Genomic DNA, 23,346 nt, shown 5'->3' with positions numbered 1-23,346 from the left:
CACCTGATACATGTTGTGTGTAAGTCACGTGATACATGTTGTGTGTAAGTCACGTGATACATGTTGTGTGTAAGTCACGTGATACATGTTGTGTGTAAGTCACGTGATACATGTTGTGTGTAAGTCACGTGATACATGTTGTGTGTAAGTCACGTGATACATGTTGTGTGTAAGTCACCTGACACATGTTGTGTGTAAGTCACCTGATACATGTTGTGTGTAAGTCACGTGATACATGTTGTGTGTAAGTCACGTGATACATGTTGTGTGTAAGTCACCTGATACATGTTGTGTGTAAGTCACGTGATACATGTTGTGTGTAAGTCACGTGATACATGTTGTGTGTAAGTCACCTGATACATGTTGTGTGTAAGTCACGTGATACATGTTGTGTGTAAGTCACGTGATACATGTTGTGTGTAAGTCACGTGATACATGTTGTGTGTAAGTCACGTGATACATGTTGTGTGTAAGTCACGTGATACATGTTGTGTGTAAGTCACGTGATACATGTTGTGTGTAAGTCACGTGATACATGTTGTGTGTAAGTCACCTGATACATGTTGTGTGTAAGTCACGTGATACATGTTGTGTGTAAGTCACGTGATACATGTTGTGTGTAAGTCACGTGATACATGTTGTGTGTAAGTCACGTGATACATGTTGTGTGTAAGTCACCTGATACATGTTGTGTGTAAGTCACGTGATACATGTTGTGTGTAAGTCACGTGATACATGTTGTGTGTAAGTCACGTGATACATGTTGTGTGTAAGTCACGTGATACATGTTGTGTGTAAGTCACGTGATACATGTTGTGTGTAAGTCACCTGATACATGTTGTGTGTAAGTCACGTGATACATGTTGTGTGTAAGTCACGTGATACATGTTGTGTGTAAGTCACGTGATACATGTTGTGTGTAAGTCACGTGATACATGTTGTGTGTAAGTCACGTGATACATGTTGTGTGTAAGTCACGTGATACATGTTGTGTGTAAGTCACGTGATACATGTTGTGTGTAAGTCACGTGATACATGTTGTGTGTAAGTCACGTGATACATGTTGTGTGTAAGTCACGTGATACATGTTGTGTGTAAGTCACCTGATACATGTTGTGTGTAAGTCACCTGATACATGTTGTGTGTAAGTCACGTGATACATGTTGTGTGTAAGTCACGTGATACATGTTGTGTGTAAGTCACGTGATACATGTTGTGTGTAAGTCACGTGATACATGTTGTGTGTAAGTCACGTGATACATGTTGTGTGTAAGTCACGTGATACATGTTGTGTGTAAGTCACGTGATACATGTTGTGTGTAAGTCACGTGATACATGTTGTGTGTAAGTCACCTGATACATGTTGTGTGTAAGTCACGTGATACATGTTGTGTGTAAGTCACGTGATACATGTTGTGTGTAAGTCACGTGATACATGTTGTGTGTAAGTCACGTGATACATGTTGTGTGTAAGTCACGTGATACATGTTGTGTGTAAGTCACGTGATACATGTTGTGTGTAAGTCACGTGATACATGTTGTGTGTAAGTCACCTGATACATGTTGTGTGTAAGTCACGTGATACATGTTGTGTGTAAGTCACGTGATACATGTTGTGTGTAAGTCACGTGATACATGTTGTGTGTAAGTCACGTGATACATGTTGTGTGTAAGTCACGTGATACATGTTGTGTGTAAGTCACGTGATGCATGTTGTGTGTAAGTCACGTGATACATGTTGTGTGTAAGTCACGTGATGCATGTTGTGTGTAAGTCACGTGATACATGTTGTGTGTAAGTCACGTGATACATGTTGTGTGTAAGTCACGTGATACATGTTGTGTGTAAGTCACGTGATACATGTTGTGTGTAAGTCACGTGATACATGTTGTGTGTAAGTCACGTGATACATGTTGTGTGTAAGTCACGTGATACATGTTGTGTGTAAGTCACGTGATACATGTTGTGTGTAAGTCACGTGATACATGTTGTGTGTAAGTCACGTGATACATGTTGTGTGTAAGTCACGTGATACATGTTGTGTGTAAGTCACGTGATACATGTTGTGTGTAAGTCACGTGATACATGTTGTGTGTAAGTCACGTGATACATGTTGTGTGTAAGTCACGTGATACATGTTGTGTGTAAGTCACGTGATACATGTTGTGTGTAAGTCACGTGATACATGTTGTGTGTAAGTCACGTGATGCATGTTGTGTGTAAGTCACGTGATACATGTTGTGTGTAAGTCACGTGATACATGTTGTGTGTAAGTCACGTGATACATGTTGTGTGTAAGTCACGTGATACATGTTGTGTGTAAGTCACGTGATACATGTTGTGTGTAAGTCACGTGATACATGTTGTGTGTAAGTCACGTGATACATGTTGTGTGTAAGTCACGTGATACATGTTGTGTGTAAGTCACGTGATACATGTTGTGTGTAAGTCACGTGATACATGTTGTGTGTAAGTCACGTGATACATGTTGTGTGTAAGTCACGTGATACATGTTGTGTGTAAGTCACGTGATACATGTTGTGTGTAAGTCACGTGATACATGTTGTGTGTAAGTCACGTGATACATGTTGTGTGTAAGTCACGTGATACATATTGTGTGTAAGTCACGTGATACATGTTGTGTGTAAGTCACGTGATACATGTTGTGTGTAAGTCACATGATACATGTTGTGTGTAAGTCACGTGTGTAAGATGACAAAAAGAGATGTGAGTTGTTTTCAAGGCTTTGGTCCTGAAAAGATGGAAGGCTTTTGCTGGGCGCGGTGGATATTTGGAATGGAAGAAACCTTGGAGGGGACCACAAGTGGTAATGATGATGCCAGCCTATTTCATCCTAAACTTCATTGCAAAAGGACGCTTTCTTCTTTCCTTTATCTTTTTCCGGAAAAACATTTCGGCGACGGGGTTTTCAATGTAAAAGCTTTAATTAGCATTTTCTTTGCAGCCGACTTGCTTCCTCTCGTCGAAACCAGGAAGTATCCTTCGGCCCGTTCAATCCCGGGTTGGGGTTGATGGAAGGAGTTTGGAAAAAAAAACAAATGTGAGAAAAGTTGGCCCCCCGCGACGGTCCCCTTTCCTCTTTGGTCCGGGGTCCCCCCTTACAACTGTCCTTCGCCATTCTTTCCTCTTCTTTTTTAATATTTGTACAAAACTTCACTCGCCCAAAAAAAAAGAAAAGTTTTCGAAAAATGTGGTAGGGGGGGGGGCCTCCAACAACTTTGCCGACTTTACGCTCGGTGACAGAAAAAAAGTTTTCGTGCACAACTTGAGTCCAGCTTTTCTTCCATGTTAAAATCGGTAATGATAACAATCTTTTTTCGTGTTTTTCTGAGGTAAAAAACAAAACAAAACAAAAAGTTTCTCCCCCTTACCGTTAAACGCCGCCCCGGGAATGGGGGGGGAGAAAAGAAAAGGCCCTTTTTAGAAAAAATCTTTGACCTGGTCCTGGCTATTTGGGCGTGCTTCAGTTGGGACACAAAAAGCATGTAAAGGATCTTGGACTATTTTGGACAAAAAGCCTTCCCACCTGACTTGTCAATGAGCTGCAGAGACTGAGAGGGCATCATCTTCTACCATCACAAAACAAATGAAGCAAGAAAAGTCTTTTCCCAACCTTGAAAAGGGAAGAGGCGGAGAGAAGCAGTTTGTCGCTACATGCGGAAACAAATGCCAAATGGTGTGTGTATCATCTAATAGTGGCCTTCAGATTTCTGTCCTGGGAGTTAAAGACATACACTTGGTTGTCTCCGGTACTGAGAAAGACATGATTCCGTAGTAAGGAGCCCACTTTCACAATACACCACTGTGATAAATAAGCAAACTCCTTCCTTCCATCTTTATTTACAGCGGAAGAGAGACCACCACTGTTTCCCGTGCCTCAAATTCTGACCAATAGCAGTTTGCATTTAGCGGTCATCAAGTCTTTATTTTGTCTCTTACTGTGGTGTTGTCTTTATTTTGATATGGCATACAGGATGTGATGTTATTATGCTTGACACATTGACTCATCTGGAGAATAAACTGATCATTACAACTCATATTAGTAGATTAAAGAAAGAATTTTGCTTTGATTTATTGTTTGAAATACTTAAACTATAGTATTGTTGTTACTTCAATGTTGACGCCAATCAAGCACTTGATGGCGTTGTGTTGCTAGACTAGGAAGCGGAAGTAGCGTTCATGAGGAGTTTCCATCATACAATTATTGATATTGTCTCTCAGTATGCAAAATAAAGGGACTTTGATTTATTGCATCAAATGTTAGTTGTAGTATTTACATGTTTTTCTTCAACAGTTGGGCAAGACAACCACAAGGTGGCGTAGGCCGCACCAGCACTTGTGTGGCTCAACCATGAAGAAGAAAACTATCCAATCAAAACATTTTCAAGAAAACTGTCATATTTCAATTCCCCTTGCTGTTTTTTTTTTGTTGCCATTTTTACAACTTTTATCCGGCTTTTAAATCAAGCCCAAATGGAGCTTTTTAACGAAAGTGATACATTTATGATGTACTTTTGGGAGAATAGCTTCAAAACTTTTGAAGGGTGGCCTTTTGAAGAAGACTGGAAAACGTGAGTTTTGAGTCCAAATTGAAAAGAAGTCAGTTTTAATTGTAAACACTGCAGATAAAATGACAAGACGCATGTAGCAGCTTTTTGTTTATAGCATTTCTTTGTTGCAAAGTAGTGTTGTTGAAGCAAGTCTTTAACTCTTTCATTCTTAATCATCAAATGTAAATAATCAAATGTACCGGTAGATACTTTTTATTATGCCTTCTGATCTCTCTCTCTCTCTCTCTCTCTCTCTCTCTCTCTCTCTCTCTCTCTCTCTCTCTCTCTCTCTCTCTCTCTCTCTCTCTCTCTCTCTCTCTCTCTTTCTCTCAAATTTGCAAAAAAGTTTCTAGTTAAAACGTTTGCAACATAACTTTCAAGCCATGCTTGTTTAAACTAATGTAAATGACTGATAATCAATGCTATCGCCTCAAATTGGCTATCATTAATTCAGTGTAGGGTTATAGACATCGTGTTGAAATCCCATGCTGTTCCAGGCGCTGTAGCTGTCAGTCAAGGTGCCTGTTTGTTAAATAGGAGATGTTGGGCTCAAATCCCGTCAGTGTCTTGATGTTTTTTCTGTAACACTTTCTCAGTTTGTTTTCAAACCACATGAATGCAAGCCAAATTATATTCGTTTTGAATAAAATCCCAATGGATCCACAGAGTTTGATGTTTACTGCAATGTTTTCTTCAAAAAAATGCCATTTTAAATGTGGATTGAACCAGGACTCAGAAAGAAACACTACTTCAGATGGGTTCCAAATCACTTTGTTTCAAGTAGTTTGTCTGGATATTCACCAGAGTAAGCATCTTGTAGTTTAAGACAGCAGAGTGGCGCAGCGGAAGCGTGCTGGGCCCATAACCCAGAGGTCGATGGATCGAAACCATCCTCTGCTAAGATTTAGGTTTTAGTTGTCTATTTGACTGGTTCTTAATTTGAAAGCAAGGCCAACACTCATTCAGACTGCAGCTGTCTTCTCTAACTCTTTGGGAATCTATGCTATCATTTATTTCCTTGCTTATTTATAGAGGTAAGAAGGAAAGTAAAAAGACCTTGTTTCCACCCTGTTTCGAACAGGGGACCTTTCGCGTGTGAGGCGAATGCGATAACCACTACACCATGGAAACTGCCGCAAGTTGCAGACCTTTATCAAAACTTACAAGTTGATTTTGGGCCAATGGAAAACATGGTGCTCGCTAGTCGTATTGCTGTTATTAGCTGCATTGCATTTCTTGCCTTTTGTGGATGTTGTTAAATCCCTTGTGCACGTAGAATGTGTTCTACTTTGTAGCATGTTTTGTCTGTCGCAGCCCGCATTTCAAACGTTCTTCCTCTTAACCGAGTTCAGAAACCTCTTTTACTCCACAGGCATTGGTGGTTCAGTGGTAAAATTCTCGCCTGCCACACGGGAGACCCGGGTCCGATTCCCGGCCAATGCAATCTGTTGCTTTTATTACATGTTAACTAATATTCATAAGGGACAAAAGCAATGTTTGTGACAACCGCAAGACGCAGGCATTCCACCCAAAAGGCATATTGGACTCCCTGAAGTCTGAAGCAGTGTACTTCTCGCTACGCTAATCCAAAGACAATGATATCGGGACATCGTAGCATGAGATTGTATAATTTTTTGTGCAGTAATTAATCATGTAAACCAGTAAGTCTCTGTGGCGCAATCGGTCAGCGCGTTCGGTTGTTAACTGAGAGGATGGTGGTTCAAGCCCACCCAGGGACGAAATCTTGACTCGAGCACAGGTTTTTGAGGGTTTCCTTGTACAGCCCATGTCCTTCTCTAAATTTGCAAAAAAGTTTCTAGTTAAAACGTGTGCCACGTTTGCAACATAACTTTCAAGCTGATTCCCGGCAAATAAATTCTGTTGCTTTTATTACATTTTAACTAATATTCATTAGGGACAAAAGCAATGTTTGTGAAAACCGCAAGACGCAGGCATTCCTATCAAAGGGCATATTGGACTCACCGAAGGTTGAATCAGTATACTTCTAGTTACGCCCTGTACAGCCCATGTCCTTCTCTAAATTTGCAAAAAAGTTTCTAGTTAAAACGTGTGCCACGTTTGCAACATAACTTTCAAGCCATTCTTGTTTAAACTAATGTAAATTACTGATAATCAATGCTATCGCCTCATATTGGCTATCATTAATTCAGTGTAGCATGTTTGGTCCGTCGCAGCCCGCATGTCAAACGTTCTTCCTCTTAACTGAGTTCATAAATCTCTTTTACTCCACAGGCATTGGTGGTTCAGTGGTAGAATTCTCGCCTGCCATGCGGGAGACCCGGGTCAGATTCCCGGCCAATGCATTCTGTTGCTTTTATTACATTTTAACTAATATTCATAAGGGACAAAAACAATGTTTGTGACAACCGCAAGACGCAGGCATTCCACCCAAAAGGCATATTGGACTAACCGAAGGCTGAATCAGTATACTTCTAGTTACGCCCATCCAAAGACAATGACAATCGGTCAGCGCGTTCGGCTGTTAACTGAGAAGATGGCGGTTCAAGCCCACCCAGGGACGAAATCTTGACTCAACGACAGGTGTTTGAGGGTTTTCTTGTACAGTCCATGTCCTTCTCTAAATTTGCAAAAAAGTTTCTAGTTAAAACGTGTGCCACGTTTGCAACATAACTTTCAAGCCATTCTTGTTTAAATTAATGTAAAATACTGATAATCAATGCTATCGCCTCAAATTGGCTATCATTAATTCAGTGTAGGGTTATAGACATCGTGTTGAAATCCCATGCCGTTCCAGGCGCTGTAGCTGTCAGTCAAGGCGCCTGTTTGTTAAATAGGAGATGTTGGGCTCAAATCCCGTCAGTGTCTTGAAGTTTTTTCTGTAACACTTTCTCAGTTTGTTTTCAGACCACATGAATGCAAGCCAAATTCTATTCGTTTTGAATAAAATCCCAATGGATTCACAGAGTTTGATGTTTACTGCAATGTTTTCTTAAAAAAAATGCCATTTTAAATGTGGATTGAACCAGGACTCAGAAAGAAACACTACTTCAGATGGGTTCCAAATCACTTTGTTTCAAGTAGTTTGTCAGGATATTCACCAGAGTAAGCATCTTGTAGTTTAAGACAGCAGAGTGGCGCAGCGGAAGCGTGCTGGGCCCATAACCCAGAGGTCGATGGATCGAAACCATCCTCTGCTAAGATTTAGGTTTCAGTTGTCTATTTGACTGGTTCTTAATTTGAAAGCAAGGCCAACACTCATTCAGACTGCAGCTGTCTTCTCTAACGCTTTGGGAATTACACCTATGATTCCTGCTAAAAGAGAGGTTAAACATCTTATAAGTCAATCCAAACAGTACAGTTGCAATCCATTGAAAGCCCTGAGAATACAGTGACTTGAATGAATGAGAAATTTCACAGGTTTGTGCGTGACATTTTCATGGAACCCAGCATTCATGATGTTGAAGCCTGAGGTCTGCCTATATGAGAACCCTCTAAATTTGGTGTCGTGTGTGCTCGGCTGTACATGAGGTGGTCAGCTATGTTGCAAACTACTTTATGATGAAACACAGGACCTTGCTATCATTTATTTCCTTGCTTATTTATAGAGGTAAGAAGGAAAGTAAAAAGACCTTGTTTCCACCCTGTTTCGAACAGGGGACCTATCGCGTGTGAGGCGAATGTGATAACCACTACACCATGGAAACTGCCGCAAGTTGCAGACCTTTATCAAAACTTACAAGTTGATTTTGGGCCAATGGAAAACATGGTGCTCGCTAGTCGTATTGCTGTTATTAGCTGCATTGCATTTCTTGCCTTTTGTGGATGTTGTTAAATCCCTTGTGCACGTAGAATGTGTTCTACTTTGTAGCATGTTTTGTCTGTCGCAGCCCGCATTTCAAACGTTCTTCCTCTTAACCGAGTTCAGAAACCTCTTTTACTCCACAGCCATTGGTGGTTCAGTGGTAAAATTCTCGCCTGCCACACGGGAGACCCGGGTCCGATTCCCGGCCAATGCAATCTGTTGCTTTTATTACATGTTAACTAATATTCATAAGGGACAAAAGCAATGTTTGTGACAACCGCAAGACGCAGGCATTCCACCCAAAAGGCATATTGGACTCCCTGAAGTCTGAAGCAGTGTACTTCTCGTTACGCTAATCCAAAGACAATGACATCGGGACATCGTAGCATGAGATTGTATAATTTTTTGTGCAGTAATTAATCATGTAAACCAGTAAGTCTCTGTGGCGCAATCGGTCAGCGCGTTCGGTTGTTAACTGAGAGGATGGTGGTTCAAGCCCACCCAGGGACGAAATCTTGACTCGAGCACAGGTTTTTGAGGGTTTCCTTGTACAGCCCATGTCCTTCTCTAAATTTGCAAAAAAGTTTCTAGTTAAAACGTGTGCCACGTTTGCAACGTAACTTTCAAGCTGATTCCCGGCAAATAAATTCTGTTGCTTTTATTACATTTTAACTAATATTCATTAGGGACAAAAGCAATGTTTGTGAAAACCGCAAGACGCAGGCATTCCTATCAAAGGGCATATTGGACTCACCGAAGGTTGAATCAGTATACTTCTAGTTACGCCCTGTACAGCCCATGTCCTTCTCTAAATTTGCAAAAAAGTTTCTAGTTAAAACGTGTGCCACGTTTGCAACATAACTTTCAAGCCATTCTTGTTTAAACTAATGTAAATTACTGATAATCAATGCTATCGCCTCATATTGGCTATCATTAATTCAGTGTAGCATGTTTGGTCCGTCGCAGCCCGCATGTCAAACGTTCTTCCTCTTAACTGAGTTCATAAATCTCTTTTACTCCACAGGCATTGGTGGTTCAGTGGTAGAATTCTTGCCTGCCATGCGGGAGACCCGGGTCCGATTCCCGGCCAATGCATTCTGTTGCTTTTATTACATTTTAACTAATATTCATAAGGGACAAAAACAATGTTTGTGACAACCGCAAGACGCAGGCATTCCACCCAAAAGGCATATTGGACTAACCGAAGGCTGAATCAGTATACTTCTAGTTACGCCCATCCAATCACAATGACAATCGGTCAGCGCGTTCGGCTGTTAACTGAGAAGATGGCGGTTCAAGCCCACCCAGGGACGAAATCTTGACTCAACGACAGGTGTTTGAGGGTTTTCTTGTACAGTCCATGTCCTTCTCTAAATTTGCAAAAAAGTTTCTAGTTAAAACGTGTGCCACGTTTGCAACATAACTTTCAAGCCATTCTTGTTTAAATTAATGTAAAATACTGATAATCAATGCTATCGCCTCACATTGGCTATCATTAAATCAGTGTAGCATGTTTGGTCCGTCGCAACCCGCATTTCAAACGTTCTTCCTCTTAACCGAGTTCATTAATCTCTTTTACTCCACAGGCATTGGTGGTTCAGTGGTAGAATTTTCGCCTGCCACGCGGGATACCCGGGTCGGATTTCTGGCCAATGCATTCTTTTGCTTTTATTACATTTTAACTTATATTCATAAGGGACAAAAGCAATGTTTGTGACAACCGCAAAACGCAGGCATTCCACCCAAAGGACATATTGGACTCACCGAAGGCTGAATCAGTATACTTCTAGTTACGCTAATCCAAAGACAATGACATTGGGACATCGTAACATGAGATTTTATAATTATTTGGGGAGTAATTAATCATGTAAACCAGTAAGTCTCTGTGGCGCAATCGGTCAGCGCGTTCGGCTGTTAACTGAGAGGATGGTGGTTGAAGCCCACCCAGGGACGAAATCTTGACTCGACCACAGGTGTTTGAGGGTTTTCTTGTACAGCCCATGTCCTTCTCTAAATTTGCAAAAAAGTTTCTAGTTAAAACGTGTGCCACGTTTGCAACATAACTTTCAAGCCATTCTTGTTTAAACTAATGTAAATTACTGATAATCAATGCTATCGCCTCATATTGGCTATCATTAATTCAGTGTCGCATGTTTGGTCCGTCGCAGCCCGCATTTCAAACGTTCTTCCTCTTAACCGAGTTCATAAATCTCTTTTACTCCACAGGCATTGGTGGTTCAATGGTAGAATTCACGCGGGAGACCCGGGTCCGATTCCCGGCCAATGCATTCTGTTGCTTTTATTACATTTTAACTAATATTCATAAGGGACAAAAGCAATGTTTGTGACAACCGCAAGACGCAGGCATTCCACCCAAAGGGCATATTGGACTCACCGAAGGCTGAATCAGTGTACTTCTAGTTACGCCCATCCAAAGACAATGACAATCGGTCAGCGCGTTCGGCTGTTAACTGAGAGGATGGTGGTTCAAGCCCACCCAGGGACGAAATCTTGACTCGAGCACGGGGGTTTGAGGGTTTTCTTGTACAGCCCATGTCCTTCTCTAAATTTGCAAAAAAGTTTCTAGTTAAAACGTGTGCCACGTTTGCAACATAACTTTCAAGCCATTCTTGTTTAAACTAATGTAAATTACTGATAATCAATGCTATCGCCTCATTTTGGCTATCATTAATTCAGTGTAGCATGTTTGGTCCGTCGCAGCCCGCATTTCAAACGTTCTTCCTCTTAACCGAGTTCATAAATCTCTTTTACTCCACAGGCATTGGTGGTTCAGTGGTAGAATTCTCGCCTGCCACGCGGGAGACCCGGGTCCGATTCCCGGCCAATGCATTCTGTTGCTTTTATTACATTTTAACTAATATTCATAAGGGACAAAAGCAATGTTTGTGAAAACCGCAAGACGCAGGCATTCCACCCAAAGGGCATATTGGACTCACCGAAGGCTGAATCAGTATACTTCTAGTTACGCCCATCCAAAGACAATGACAATCGGTCAGCACGTTCGGCTGTTAACTGAGAGGATGGTGGTTCAAGCCCACCCAGGGACGAAATCTTGACGCGAGCACGAGGGTTTGAGGGTTTTCTTGTACAGCCCATGTCCTTCTCTAAATTTGCAAAAAAGTTTCTAGTAAAAACGTTTGCAACATAACTTTCAAGCCATGCTTGTTTAAACTAATGTAAATTACTGATAATCAATGCTATCGCCTCAAATTGGCTATCATTAATTCAGTGTAGGGTTATAGACATCGTGTTGAAATCCCATGCTGTTCCAGGCACTGTAGCTGTCAGTCAAGGTGCCTGTTTGTTAAATAGGAGATGTTGGGCTCAAATCCCGTCAGTGTCTTGAAGTTTTTTCTGTAACACTTTCTCAGTTTGTTTTCAAACCACATGAATGCAAGCCAAATTCTATTCATTTTGAATAAAATCCCAATGGATCCACAGAGTTTGATGTTTACTGCAATGTTTTCTTCCAAAAAATGCCATTTTAAATGTGGATTGAACCAGGACTCAGAAAGAAACACTACTTCAGATGGGTTCCAAATCACTTTGTTACAAGTAGTTTGTCTGGATATTCACCAGAGTAAGCATTTAGTAGTTTAAGACAGCAGAGTGGCCCAGCGGAAGCGTGCTGGGCCCATAACCCAGAGGTCGATGGATCGAAACCATCCTCTGCTATGATTTAGGTTTCAGTTGTCTATTTGACTGGTTCTTAATTTGAAAGCAAGGCCAACACTCATTCAGACTGCAGCTGTCTTCTCTAACTCTTTGGGAATTACACCTATGATTCCTGCTAAAAGAGAGGTTAAACATCTTATCAGTCAATCTAAACAGTACAGTTGCAATCCATTGAAAGCCCTGAGAATACAGTGACTTGAATGAATGAGAAATTTCACAGGTTTGTGCGTGACATTTTCACGGAACCCAGCATTCATGATGTTGAAGCCTGAGGTCTGCCTATATGAGAACCCTCTAAATTTGGTGTCGTGTGTGCTCGGCTGTACATGAGGTGGTCAGCTATGTTGCAAACTACTTTATGATGAAACACAGGACCTTGCTATCATTTATTTCCTTGCTTATTTATAGAGGTAAGAAGGAAAGTAAAAAGACCTTGTTTCCACCCTGTTTCGAACAGGGGACCTTTCGCGTGTGAGGCGAATGTGATAACCACTACACCATGGAAACTGCTGCAAGTTGCAGACCTTTATCAAGACTTACAAGTTGATTTTCGGCCAATGGAAAACATGGTGCTCGCTAGTCTTATTGCTGTTATTAGCTGCATTGCATTTCTTGCCTTTTGTGGATGTTGTTTTGTAGAATGTGTTCTACTTTGTAGCATGTTTTGTCTGTCGCAGCCCGCATTTCAAACGTTCTTCCTCTTAACCGAGTTCAGAAACCTCTTTTACTCCACAGGCATTGGTGGTTCAGTGGTAGAATTCTCGCCTGCCACGCGGGAGACCCGGGTCCGATTCCCGGCCAATGCATTCTGTTGCTTTTATTACATTTTAACTAATATTCATAAGGGACAAAAGCAATGTTTGTGAAAACCGCAAGACGCAGGCATTCCACCCAAAGGGCATATTGGACTCACCAAAGGCTGAATCAGTATACTTCTAGTTACGCCCATCCAAAGACAATGACAATCGGTCAGCACGTTCGGCTGTTAACTGAGAGGATGGTGGTTCAAGCCCACCCAGGGACGAAATCTTGACGCGAGCACGAGGGTTTGAGGGTTTTCTTGTACAGTCCATGTCCTTCTCTAAATTTGCAAAAAAGTTTCTAGTAAAAACGTTTGCAACATAACTTTCAAGCCATGCTTGTTTAAACTAATGTAAATTACTGATAATCAATGCTATCGCCTCAAATTGGCTATCATTAATTCAGTGTAGGGTTATAGACATCGTGTTGAAATCCCATGCTGTTCCAGGCACTGTAGCCGACAGTCAAGGTGCCTGTTTGTTAAATAGGAGATGTTGGGCTCAAATCCCGTCAGTGTCTTGAAGTTTTTTCTGTAACACTTTCTCAGTTTGTTTTCAAACCACATGAATGCAAGCCAAATTCTATTCGTTTTGAATAAAATCCCAATGGATCCACAGAGTTTGATGTTTACTGCAATGTTTTCTTCCAAAAAATGCCATTTTAAATGTGGATTGAACCAGGACTCAGAAAGAAACACTACTTCAGATGGGTTCCAAATCACTTCGTTACAAGTAGTTTGGATATTCACCAGAGTAAGCATCCTGGAGATTAAGACAGCAGAGTGGCGCAGCAAAAGCGTGCTGGGCCCATAACCGAGAGGTCGATGGATCGAAACCATCCTCTGCTATGATTTAGGTTTCAGTTGTCTATTTGACTGGTTCTTAATTTGAAAGCAAGGCCAACACTCATTCAGACTGCAGCTGTCTTCTCTAACTCTTTGGGAATTACACTTATGATTCCTGCTAAAAGAGAGGTTAAACATCTTATCAGTCAATCTAAACAGTACAGTTGCAATCCATTGAAAGCCCTGAGAATACAGTGACTTGAATGAATGAGAAATTTCACAGGTTTGTGCGTGACATTTTCATGGAACCCAGCATTCATGATGTTGAAGCCTGAGGTCTGCCTATATGAGAACCCTCTAAATTTGGTGTCGTGTGTGCTCGGCTGTACATGAGGTGGTCAGCTATGTTGCAAACTACTTTATGATGAAACACAGGACCTTGCTATCATTTATTTCCTTGCTTATTTATAAAGGTGTTGGAGCCAAATTTCCCTATTTGTTTATAATGCTTTTATTTTATTTTCTCTAATTGATTGTTGGGTTCAGCATGTTGTATTTCCTTTTTTGGCAGATTGCTCCGCCCACTTCCTGTTAAGAACCAGGAAGTGTCGACAGGGAGGGGACTGTTGCTATGGTGGGGTTACCATGGCAGCCTCCTTAAATTGAGTTCAGGTGTGAGCATGGGCAGGGCGATTGGAGGACAAACAGTTTTCGACCGTGTGGTGTCGTGTCGTGTCATATCATATCGTGTTGTGTCATGTGGTGACAATGCTGGTATAATGTGCCATTCAAGGTTAGCATACTTTGTTATATAACTTACATTTGGTTTAATTTAGATAGTTTGTAATAAACGGATTGTCATATCCAAACACAGTTCTACAGTACTGGACATTCTATCATTTACACGCGTCAAACTGGTCAACACAGTCGCCCTCGGTACCAGCCCAAAGGTAAGGGCTGTACAAAAGGTAAGAAGGAAAGTAAAAAGACGGCCAATGGAAAACATGGTGCTCGCTAGTCTTATTGCTGTTATTAGCTGCATTGCATTTCTTGCCTTTTGTGGATGTTGTTAAATCCCTTGTGCACGTAGAATGTGTTCTACTTTGTAGCATGTTTTGTCTGTCGCAGCCCGCATTTCAAACGTTCTTCCTCTTAACCGAGTTCAGAAACCTCTTTTACACCACAGGCATTGGTGGTTCAGTGGTAGAATTCTTGCCTGCCACGCGGGAGACCCGGGTCCGATTCCCGGCCAATGCAATCTGTTGCTTTTATTACATTTTAACTAATATTCATAAGGGACAAAAGCAATGTTTGTGACAACCGCAAGACGCAGGCATTCCACCCAAAAGGCATATTGGACTCGCCGAAGTCTGAAGCAGTGTACTTCTAGTTACGCTAATCCAAAGACAATGACATCGGGACATCGTAACATGAGATTTTATAATTTTTTGGGGAGTAATTAATCAAGTAAACCAGTAAGTCTCTGTGGCGCAATCGGTCAGCGCGTTCGGCTGTTAACTGAGAGGATGGTGGTTCAAGCCCACCCAGGGACGAAATCTTGACTCGAGCACGGGGGTTTGAGGGTTTTCTTGTACAGCCCATGTCCTTCTCTAAATTTGCAAAAAAGTTTCTAGTTAAAACGTGTGCCACGTTTGCAACATAACTTTCAAGCCATTCTTGTTTAAACTAATGTAAATTACTGATAATCAATGCTATCGCCTCATTTTGGCTATCATTAATTCAGTGTAGCATGTTTGGTCCGTCGCAGCCCGCATTTCAAACGTTCTTCCTCTTAACCGAGTTCATAAATCTCTTTTACTCCACAGGCATTGGTGGTTCAGTGGTAGAATTCTCGCCTGCCACGCGGGAGACCCGGGTCCGATTCCCGGCCAATGCATTCTGTTGCTTTTATTACATTTTAACTAATATTCATAAGGGACAAAAGCAATGTTTGTGAAAACCGCAAGACGCAGGCATTCCACCCAAAGGGCATATTGGACTCACCGAAGGCTGAATCAGTATACTTCTAGTTACGGCCATCCAAAGACAATGACAATCGGTCAGCACGTTCGGCTGTTAACTGAGAGGATGGTGGTTCAAGCCCACCCAGGGACGAAATCTTGACACGAGCACGAGGGTTTGAGGGTTTTCTTGTACAGTCCATGTCCTTCTCTAAATTTGCAAAAACGTTTCTAGTAAAAACGTTTGCAACATAACTTTCAAGCCATGCTTGTTTAAACTAATGTAAATTACTGATAATCAATGCTATCGCCTCAAATTGGCTATCATTAATTCAGTGTAGGGTTATAGACATCGTGTTGAAATCCCATGCTGTTCCAGGCACTGTAGCTGTCAGTCAAGGTGCCTGTTTGTTAAATAGGAGATGTTGGGCTCAAATCCCGTCAGTGTCTTGAAGTTTTTTCTGTAACACTTTCTCAGTTTGTTTTCAAACCACATGAATGCAAGCCAAATTCTATTCGTTTTGAATAAAATCCCAATGGATCCACAGAGTTTGATGTTTACTGCAATATTTTCTTCCAAAAAATGCCATTTTAAATGTGGATTGAACCAGGACTCAGAAAGAAACACTACTTCAGATGGGTTCCAAATCACTTTGTTACAAGTAGTTTGGATATTCACCAGAGTAAGCATCCTGGAGATTAAGACAGCAGAGTGGCGCAGCAAAAGCGTGCTGGGCCCATAACCGAGAGGTCGATGGATCGAAACCATCCTCTGCTATGATTTAGGTTTCAGTTGTCTATTTGACTGGTTCTTAATTTGAAAGCAAGGCCAACACTCATTCAGACTGCAGCTGTCTTCTCTAACTCTTTGGGAATTACACCTATGATTCCTGCTAAAAGAGAGGTTAAACATCTTATCAGTCAATCTAAACAGTACAGTTGCAATCCATTGAAAGCCCTGAGAATACAGTGACTTGAATGAATGAGAAATTTCACAGGTTTGTGCGTGACATTTTCATGGAACCCAGCATTCATGATGTTGAAGCCTGAGGTCTGCCTATATGAGAACCCTCTAAATTTGGTGTCGTGTGTGCTCGGCTGTACATGAGGTGGTCAGCTATGTTGCAAACTACTTTATGATGAAACACAGGACCTTGCTATCATTTATTTCCTTGCTTATTTATAAAGGTGTTGGAGCCAAATTTCCCTATTTGTTTATAATGCTTTTATTTTATTTTCTCTAATTGATTGTTGGGTTCAGCATGTTGTATTTCCTTTTTTGGCAGATTGCTCCGCCCACTTCCTGTTAAGAACCAGGAAGTGTCGACAGGGAGGGGACTGTTGCTATGGTGGGGTTACCATGGCAGCCTCCTTAAATTGAGTTCAGGTGTGAGCATGGGCAGGGCGATTGGAGGACAAACAGTTTTCGACCGTGTGGTGTCGTGTCGTGTCATATCATATCGTGTTGTGTCATGTGGTGACAATGCTGGTATAATGTGCCATTCAAGGTTAGCATACTTTGTTATATGACTTACATTTGGTTTAATTTAGATAGTTTGTAATAAACGGATTGTCATATCCAAACACAGTTCTACAGTACTGGACATTCTATCATTTACACGCGTCAAACTGGTCAACACAGTTGCCCTCGGTACCAGCCCAAAGGTAAGGGCTGTACAAAAGGTAAGAAGGAAAGTAAAAAGACGGCCAATAGAAAACATGGTGCTCGCTAGTCTTATTGCTGTTATTAGCTGCATTGCATTTCTTGCCTTTTGTGGATGTTGTTAAATCCCTTGTGCACGTAGAATGTGTTCTACTTTGTAGCATGTTTGGTCCGTCGCAGCCCGCATTTCAAACGTTCTTCCTCTTAACCGAGGTCATAAATCTCTTTTACTCCACAGGCATTGGTGGTTCAGTGGTAGAATTCTCGCCTGCCACGCAGGAGACCCGGGTCCGATTCCCGGCCAATGCATTCTGTTGCTTTTATTGCATTTTAACTAATATTCATAAGGGACAAAAGCAATGTTTGTGAAAACCGCAAGACGCAGGCATTCCACCCAAAGGGCATATTGGACTCACCGAAGGCTGAATCAGTGTACTTCTAGTTACGCCCATCCAAAGACAATGACAATCGGTCAGCACGTTCGGCTGTTAACTGAGAGGATGGTGGTTCAAGCCCACCCAGGGACGAAATATTGACGCGAGCACGAGGGTTTGAGGGTTTTCTTGTACAGCCCATGTCCTTCTCTAAATTTGCAAAAAAGTTTCTAGTAAAAACGTTTGCAACATAACTTTCAAGCCATGCTTGTTTAAACTAATGTAAATTACTGATAATCAATGCTATCGCCTCAAATTGGCTATCATTAATTCAGTGTAGGGTTATAGACATTGTGTTGAAATCCCATGCTGTTCCAGGCACTGTAGCTGTCAGTCAAGGTGCCTGTTTGTTAAATAGGAGATGTTGGGCTCAAATCCCGTCAGTGTCTTGAAGTTTTTTCTGTAACACTTTCTCAGTTTGTTTTCAAACCACATGAATGCAAGCCAAATTCTATTCATTTTGAATAAAATCCCAATGGATCCACAGAGTTTGATGTTTACTGCAATGTTTTCTTCCAAAAAATGCCATTTTAAATGTGGATTGAACCAGGACTCAGAAAGAAACACTACTTCAGATGGGTTCCAAATCACTTTGTTACAAGTAGTTTGTCTGGATATTCACCAGAGTAAGCATCCTGGAGATTAAGACAGCAGAGTGGCGCAGCGGAAGCGTGCTGGGCCCATAACCCAGAGGTTGATGGATCGAAACCATCCTCTGCTATGATTTAGGTTTCAGTTGTCTATTTGACTGGTTCTTAATTTGAAAGCAAGGCCAACACTCATTCAGACTGCAGCTGTCTTCTCTAACTCTTTGGGAATTACACCTATGATTCCTGCTAAAAGAGAGGTTAAACATCTTATAAGTCAATCTAAACAGTACAGTTGCAATCCATTGAAAGCCCTGAGAATACAGTGACTTGAATGAATGAGAAATTTCACAGGTTTGTGCCTGACATTTTCATGGAACCCAGCATTCATGATGTTGAAGCCTGAGGTCTGCCTATATGAGAACCCTCTAAATTTGGTGTCGTGTGTGCTCGGCTGTACATGAGGTGGTCAGCTATGTTGCAAACTACTTTATGATGAAACACAGGACCTTGCTATCATTTATTTCCTTGCTTATTTATAGAGGTAAGAAGGAAAGTAAAAAGACCTTGTTTCCACCCTGTTTCGAACAGGGGACCTTTCGCGTGTGAGGCGAATGTGATAACCACTACACCATGGAAACTGCTGCAAGTTGCAGACCTTTATCAAGACTTACAAGTTGATTTTCGGCCAATGGAAAACATGGTGCTCGCTAGTCTTATTGCTGTTATTAGCTGCATTGCATTTCTTGCCTTTTGTGGATGTTGTTAAATCCCTTGTGCACGTAGAATGTGTTCTACTTTGTAGCATGTTTTGTCTGTCGCAGCCCGCATTTCAAACGTTCTTCCTCTTAACCGAGTTTAGAAAATTCTAATGTATGCTGACCTTTAATGGAACATTGTCACGACACGCACGGCCAAAAACTGTTTGTGTCCTCCATGCAATCGCCCCGAGTGCTCCCACCTGAACCCAATTAAATGACGTTACCATGGCAACCGCACCATAGCAACGGTCCCATCCCTGTCAACACATTTCAGCATGAACAGAGGCCAGCAATCAATGAGAGAAAACAAGATAAAAACAATATGAACAAATAAGGAAATTGGCTCCTACAGTATGCAAAGTAAATGTCTGTGGGATGATGTACAATACTGGCTTGTGCCTGACACTCCAAACTTTGATTGATATTGATATTGTTTTGGGGATGTTTAAAAAGAAAACATACATTAAAAATGTTTAAAACCCAATAATGGGAATTTTTGTTTTATCCACGAATGTAAGTTTGTAAAAAGAAAAAATAAACATCCTTCCACAAACAATTCAGCCTTTTTCTCTCACTTTTATATTGCATAAAGGTCTGGGGACATACATATAAAACAATCATCATATTACAAAAGAGAGTAATAAAGATCATTAATAAAATGGATTATAGAGACCCAACAAATAATTCATAAAGTCACACATTTTAAAATGGTATAAAAGACAAGTGTTCAAATGATGTATAAAGTAAATAATAATATGCTTCCTGAAGTGGTCCAGAAGATGTTTCAGATGTGAACCAGTACATATGTACATCATATAAAGGTGCTAATCTATGGGATCATTACCAAGTAGAAAAACAAATATGGAATACTTCAATATTTCAAACTATCTAATCTATAAATGTAGGAGCATATTAAAAAGATAGTTACACAAACAACAATGATGTCACACATGTTATATGTGCTGATGTTGTTAGAAAGTCAACATTAAAGTCTTGACAGTTTATTTCAAATCCTGCAGTTTCATTTGCTGCTGCTGTTCTCACCAGCACACTTGTGTTTCTTACACTGGTACTTAGAAGACAATCTTTCACCACACACACTGCAACTCAACACTTTCTCTCCTGGGTGTCTTCTCATGTGTCTTTTCAAAGAAAAAGGTTTTTCACCAGTGTGTATTCTCATGTGTCTTTTCAAAGATTGCCTTTTAGTAAAACCTTTACCACAGATTGAACAGGAAAAAGGTTTTTCACCAGTGTGTGTTCTCATGTGTATTTTCAAATTTTGACTCTGTGTAAAACCTTTACCACAGTTTGAACAGGAAAAGGGTTTTTCACTAGTGTGTGCTCTCATGTGTCCTTTCAAATGTTGACTTTGTGTAAAACTTTTACTACAGATTGAACAGATACAAGGTTTTTCACCAGTGTGTGTTCTCATGTGTCTTTTCACACTGTGACTTTGTGTAAAACCTTTACCACAAGTTGAACAGGAAAAAGGTTTTTCACCAGTGTGTATTCTCGCGTGTACTTTCAAATGTTGACTTTGTGTAAAACCTTTACCACAAGTTGAACAGGAAAAGGGTTTTTCACCAGTGTGTGTTCGCATGTGTCCTTTCAAATGTTGACTTTGTGTAAAACCTTTACCACAGGTTGAACAGGAAAAGGGTTTTTCACCAGTGTGTATTCTCATGTGTATTTTCAAAGATCGCTTTTGTGTAAAACCTTTACCACAGAATGAGCAAGAAAAAGGTTTTTCACCAGTGTGTGTTTTCATGTGTACTTTCAAATTGCAATGGTCATTAAAGGTTTTGTGACAGTGAGAACATGTGAAGTGAGTGTTGTCAGTGTGACATGTTGCATCATCTTTAGAGTGTTCATCATCAGTGTCAGGAGAGTGTGACGTTGTGTCCTCACTATCTGATAGTGGAGCTAAGATCTTGTCTGCTTGTGATCCTCCACAGTGGTCTCCATCAGCTTCTGTTGTCATGTGTTGTGTTGAGCTGCTGCTTGGAGGCTCCGCCTCTCTCTTCTCCTCACTTTCACCTTTGACCTCATCATCTTCACTCTTCACAGGGACACCAGTCACTGGGAACTCCACCAGTCCTTCAAGATGATCTCCCTCCTGACTGATGCTGTGTTCCTCCTCTTCCTCTTTAATGTGGGGGGTCAGTGAGTCTTCCTCTTCCTTTTTACAGGGCAGGGTCTGTGTCAAAGAGGAAAAGGAGAAGCCAGAGGGTCCGTGGTGCCTGGTCTTCCTCTTTGGTGGATCCTCCTTCAACATCCTGAAGCTACTCTCCTGTTTTTCAGGCAGAAGTTGTTCTTCACAGACGTCTGCAGGACACAAAATGACAAACATGCTTGAGAAATGTCCAGATTTGCTCAATCACATGAGGCATTCAGTAAGTTTACATGTACTTAAAATAACAAGTTAATGTATGAATTGGCCTGAAAACAAACACACTGCTGTTTACAACATCATTCACAGGAAGAGAAGACCACTTTTTACGAGGGGTGGGCAATATGGCCTAAAATCTGTATTGCCATAAATTCCCTTCTGCCTGAGGTATGATGTATAAAGTTGGAGAAAAGATTAGGTCGTTTACATTGTAAATCTGTATTCCGTATTGTTAGCTCTGCTATGGCGCTACCTTGTGGTCGAGTTCGCTCACTGCGAGTGCCGTGGGTTGAAAGTGCATTTCCTTTTGCTACGTGCCATAAACCCCAAGTATGGTTTCTTCTTTATCTCGCCAAGCAACGTTTGTAAGTGTAACCGGGGATTTCCACTGGATGTGGAACGGCGGCGCCACGGCGACAGACTTAACCACAATTTGTGGTGTAGAATGACGTCTGGAACTCAAGATAGTTCCACATGTCTGGGAACGCCACCGACGGATAATCCTTGATATTACTCAACAAATCTTTAGGGATCTATTCCATTTCATAATTAGATTTTTTTCTCGTATCTGCTTTTCGCAGGAAGATCTCGGCCAGGGGTGTTTAAACTAATTTTAGATGGGGGGCCACATGGAGGAAGATCTACTCCAAGTTGACCGGACTGGTAAAATTACGGCAAGATAACGTAAAAATAAAGACAATTGCAGATTGTTTTCTTTGTTTAAAAATAGAACAAACACATTCTGAAAATGTACAAATCATGTTTTGTTTTTTTTTACATCCAATAGTATTCTATATTTAGTTGTCCTTTTTTACACTTTCAGAATCAATTATGTGATAATGTTCATCAGTCAACTCATTGGTGTTCATTTTCAATCTATCAAGATAAATAAATAATATCAAAATCAAATTACAGGATGTTATTGATGTAGTTTGCTCATTTTCCCCGACTGGTGCGCTAACATCATGTGTTTTAGTTATGTTTTACATATGTACATATTTCTCCTTCTGCCAATTCTACTTTTCCTTGTTCTGTCCAGTGTGTTTAGCAGATTCTTATGATGTTGATTCCTTTGGTGGTTAGTTATTTTGCTGCCAGTGCTATATTGCCACTTGTGTAAAGTGTTCGAACATTCCAATTTCCAATCTTCATCGTTTTTCTGGGGTGCAGCAGTAGCTTTTTCGGCCTTAGGGCGTCCCGTTGGTTCTGTTGGCTTTGGCCCTTGGGTCATGGTGTCTCTCTCATTTCGAGGACTGGCTACAGCGTTTCCCGCTAGTGAATTTGCTCTGCTGTGGGTTTCTGTAATAAACTCTTTTTTACGGGAGCGGGTTATTGGCCCTAAGTCCAACCCCTAACCTGGAGAACTGGTGGGATAACTCTTGGTCTGGTCTCTACCTGTTCGGCATGGGAGACCCTGCCAGGAGTATTAGACTCCAGCCAACATAGCTCTTGAGGTCATGGCGGCGCGCGAACCATCTCATCACGATAAGGTAGTGATGCGTCGGGTTGGAAAATCACATAGAAAAACTAGGAAAAAGGCAGCTATCAAAGACCAAAACGGATAGCAACCAGATGGGTTGAATATGTAACTGAGCTATATGATGACACAAACTGAGCAAAAATGCAATTTATAGAGTTAACTGATGGACATAATATTATAACAAAGGAAGTAATATTTACAATAAAGAAAGGAAAAGCTATTGGTCCAGATGATATACCAACAGAATCATCACTGAAAGCTCTAAATGAACATGATACCGTATTTTCCGGACTATAAGGCACACTTAAAATTCATAATTTTTTTTAAAAATCGAAAGAATAATTCTGGTTGTGCTTACCAACCTCGAAGCTATTTTATTTGGTGCATGAGAATATAGAACATAACACAGTGCTCAAAAATCTGTCAAAATAT

At 41.0% G+C, this 23,346-nt stretch overlaps 3 protein-coding genes and 10 non-coding genes across 14 annotated transcripts in view; 8 read left to right on the top strand and 5 right to left on the bottom strand.

Moving 5' to 3' along the window:
- The window catches only part of LOC133570515 (uncharacterized), a 905,074-nt gene that overhangs the window by 40,320 nt on the left and 841,408 nt on the right, over positions 1 to 23,346 (bottom strand). The window lies entirely within an intron of this gene.
- LOC133570532 (uncharacterized) overlaps positions 1 to 23,346 on the top strand; it is a 508,763-nt gene that overhangs the window by 88,722 nt on the left and 396,695 nt on the right. The gene's annotated exons all lie outside the window — the stretch shown is intronic.
- The window catches only part of LOC140680143 (uncharacterized), a 51,258-nt gene that overhangs the window by 6,726 nt on the left and 21,186 nt on the right, over positions 1 to 23,346 (top strand). The window lies entirely within an intron of this gene.
- Positions 5,630 to 5,702, bottom strand: trnav-cac (transfer RNA valine (anticodon CAC)). Its single transcript has one exon. It is a non-coding gene; the product is annotated as a tRNA-Val (tRNA).
- Positions 6,237 to 6,310, top strand: trnan-guu (transfer RNA asparagine (anticodon GUU)). Its single transcript has one exon. It is a non-coding gene; the product is annotated as a tRNA-Asn (tRNA).
- On the bottom strand, positions 8,185 to 8,257 carry trnav-cac (transfer RNA valine (anticodon CAC)). The gene has a single exon. It is a non-coding gene; the product is annotated as a tRNA-Val (tRNA).
- trnan-guu (transfer RNA asparagine (anticodon GUU)) lies at positions 8,792 to 8,865 on the top strand. The gene has a single exon. It is a non-coding gene; the product is annotated as a tRNA-Asn (tRNA).
- Positions 11,135 to 11,205, top strand: trnag-gcc (transfer RNA glycine (anticodon GCC)). Its single transcript has one exon. It is a non-coding gene; the product is annotated as a tRNA-Gly (tRNA).
- On the bottom strand, positions 12,486 to 12,558 carry trnav-cac (transfer RNA valine (anticodon CAC)). Its single transcript has one exon. It is a non-coding gene; the product is annotated as a tRNA-Val (tRNA).
- On the top strand, positions 12,787 to 12,857 carry trnag-gcc (transfer RNA glycine (anticodon GCC)). Its single transcript has one exon. It is a non-coding gene; the product is annotated as a tRNA-Gly (tRNA).
- Positions 15,116 to 15,189, top strand: trnan-guu (transfer RNA asparagine (anticodon GUU)). The gene has a single exon. It is a non-coding gene; the product is annotated as a tRNA-Asn (tRNA).
- Positions 15,463 to 15,533, top strand: trnag-gcc (transfer RNA glycine (anticodon GCC)). The gene has a single exon. It is a non-coding gene; the product is annotated as a tRNA-Gly (tRNA).
- trnav-cac (transfer RNA valine (anticodon CAC)) lies at positions 18,850 to 18,922 on the bottom strand. The gene has a single exon. It is a non-coding gene; the product is annotated as a tRNA-Val (tRNA).

The sequence above is a fragment of the Nerophis lumbriciformis genome, linkage group LG28 (genome assembly GCF_033978685.3).
Source record: "Nerophis lumbriciformis linkage group LG28, RoL_Nlum_v2.1, whole genome shotgun sequence".
Lineage (NCBI taxonomy): Eukaryota > Metazoa > Chordata > Actinopteri > Syngnathiformes > Syngnathidae > Nerophis > Nerophis lumbriciformis.
The sequence above is the reverse complement of the archived record's forward strand: the minus strand, read 5'-3'. Positions and strand labels throughout refer to the sequence as shown.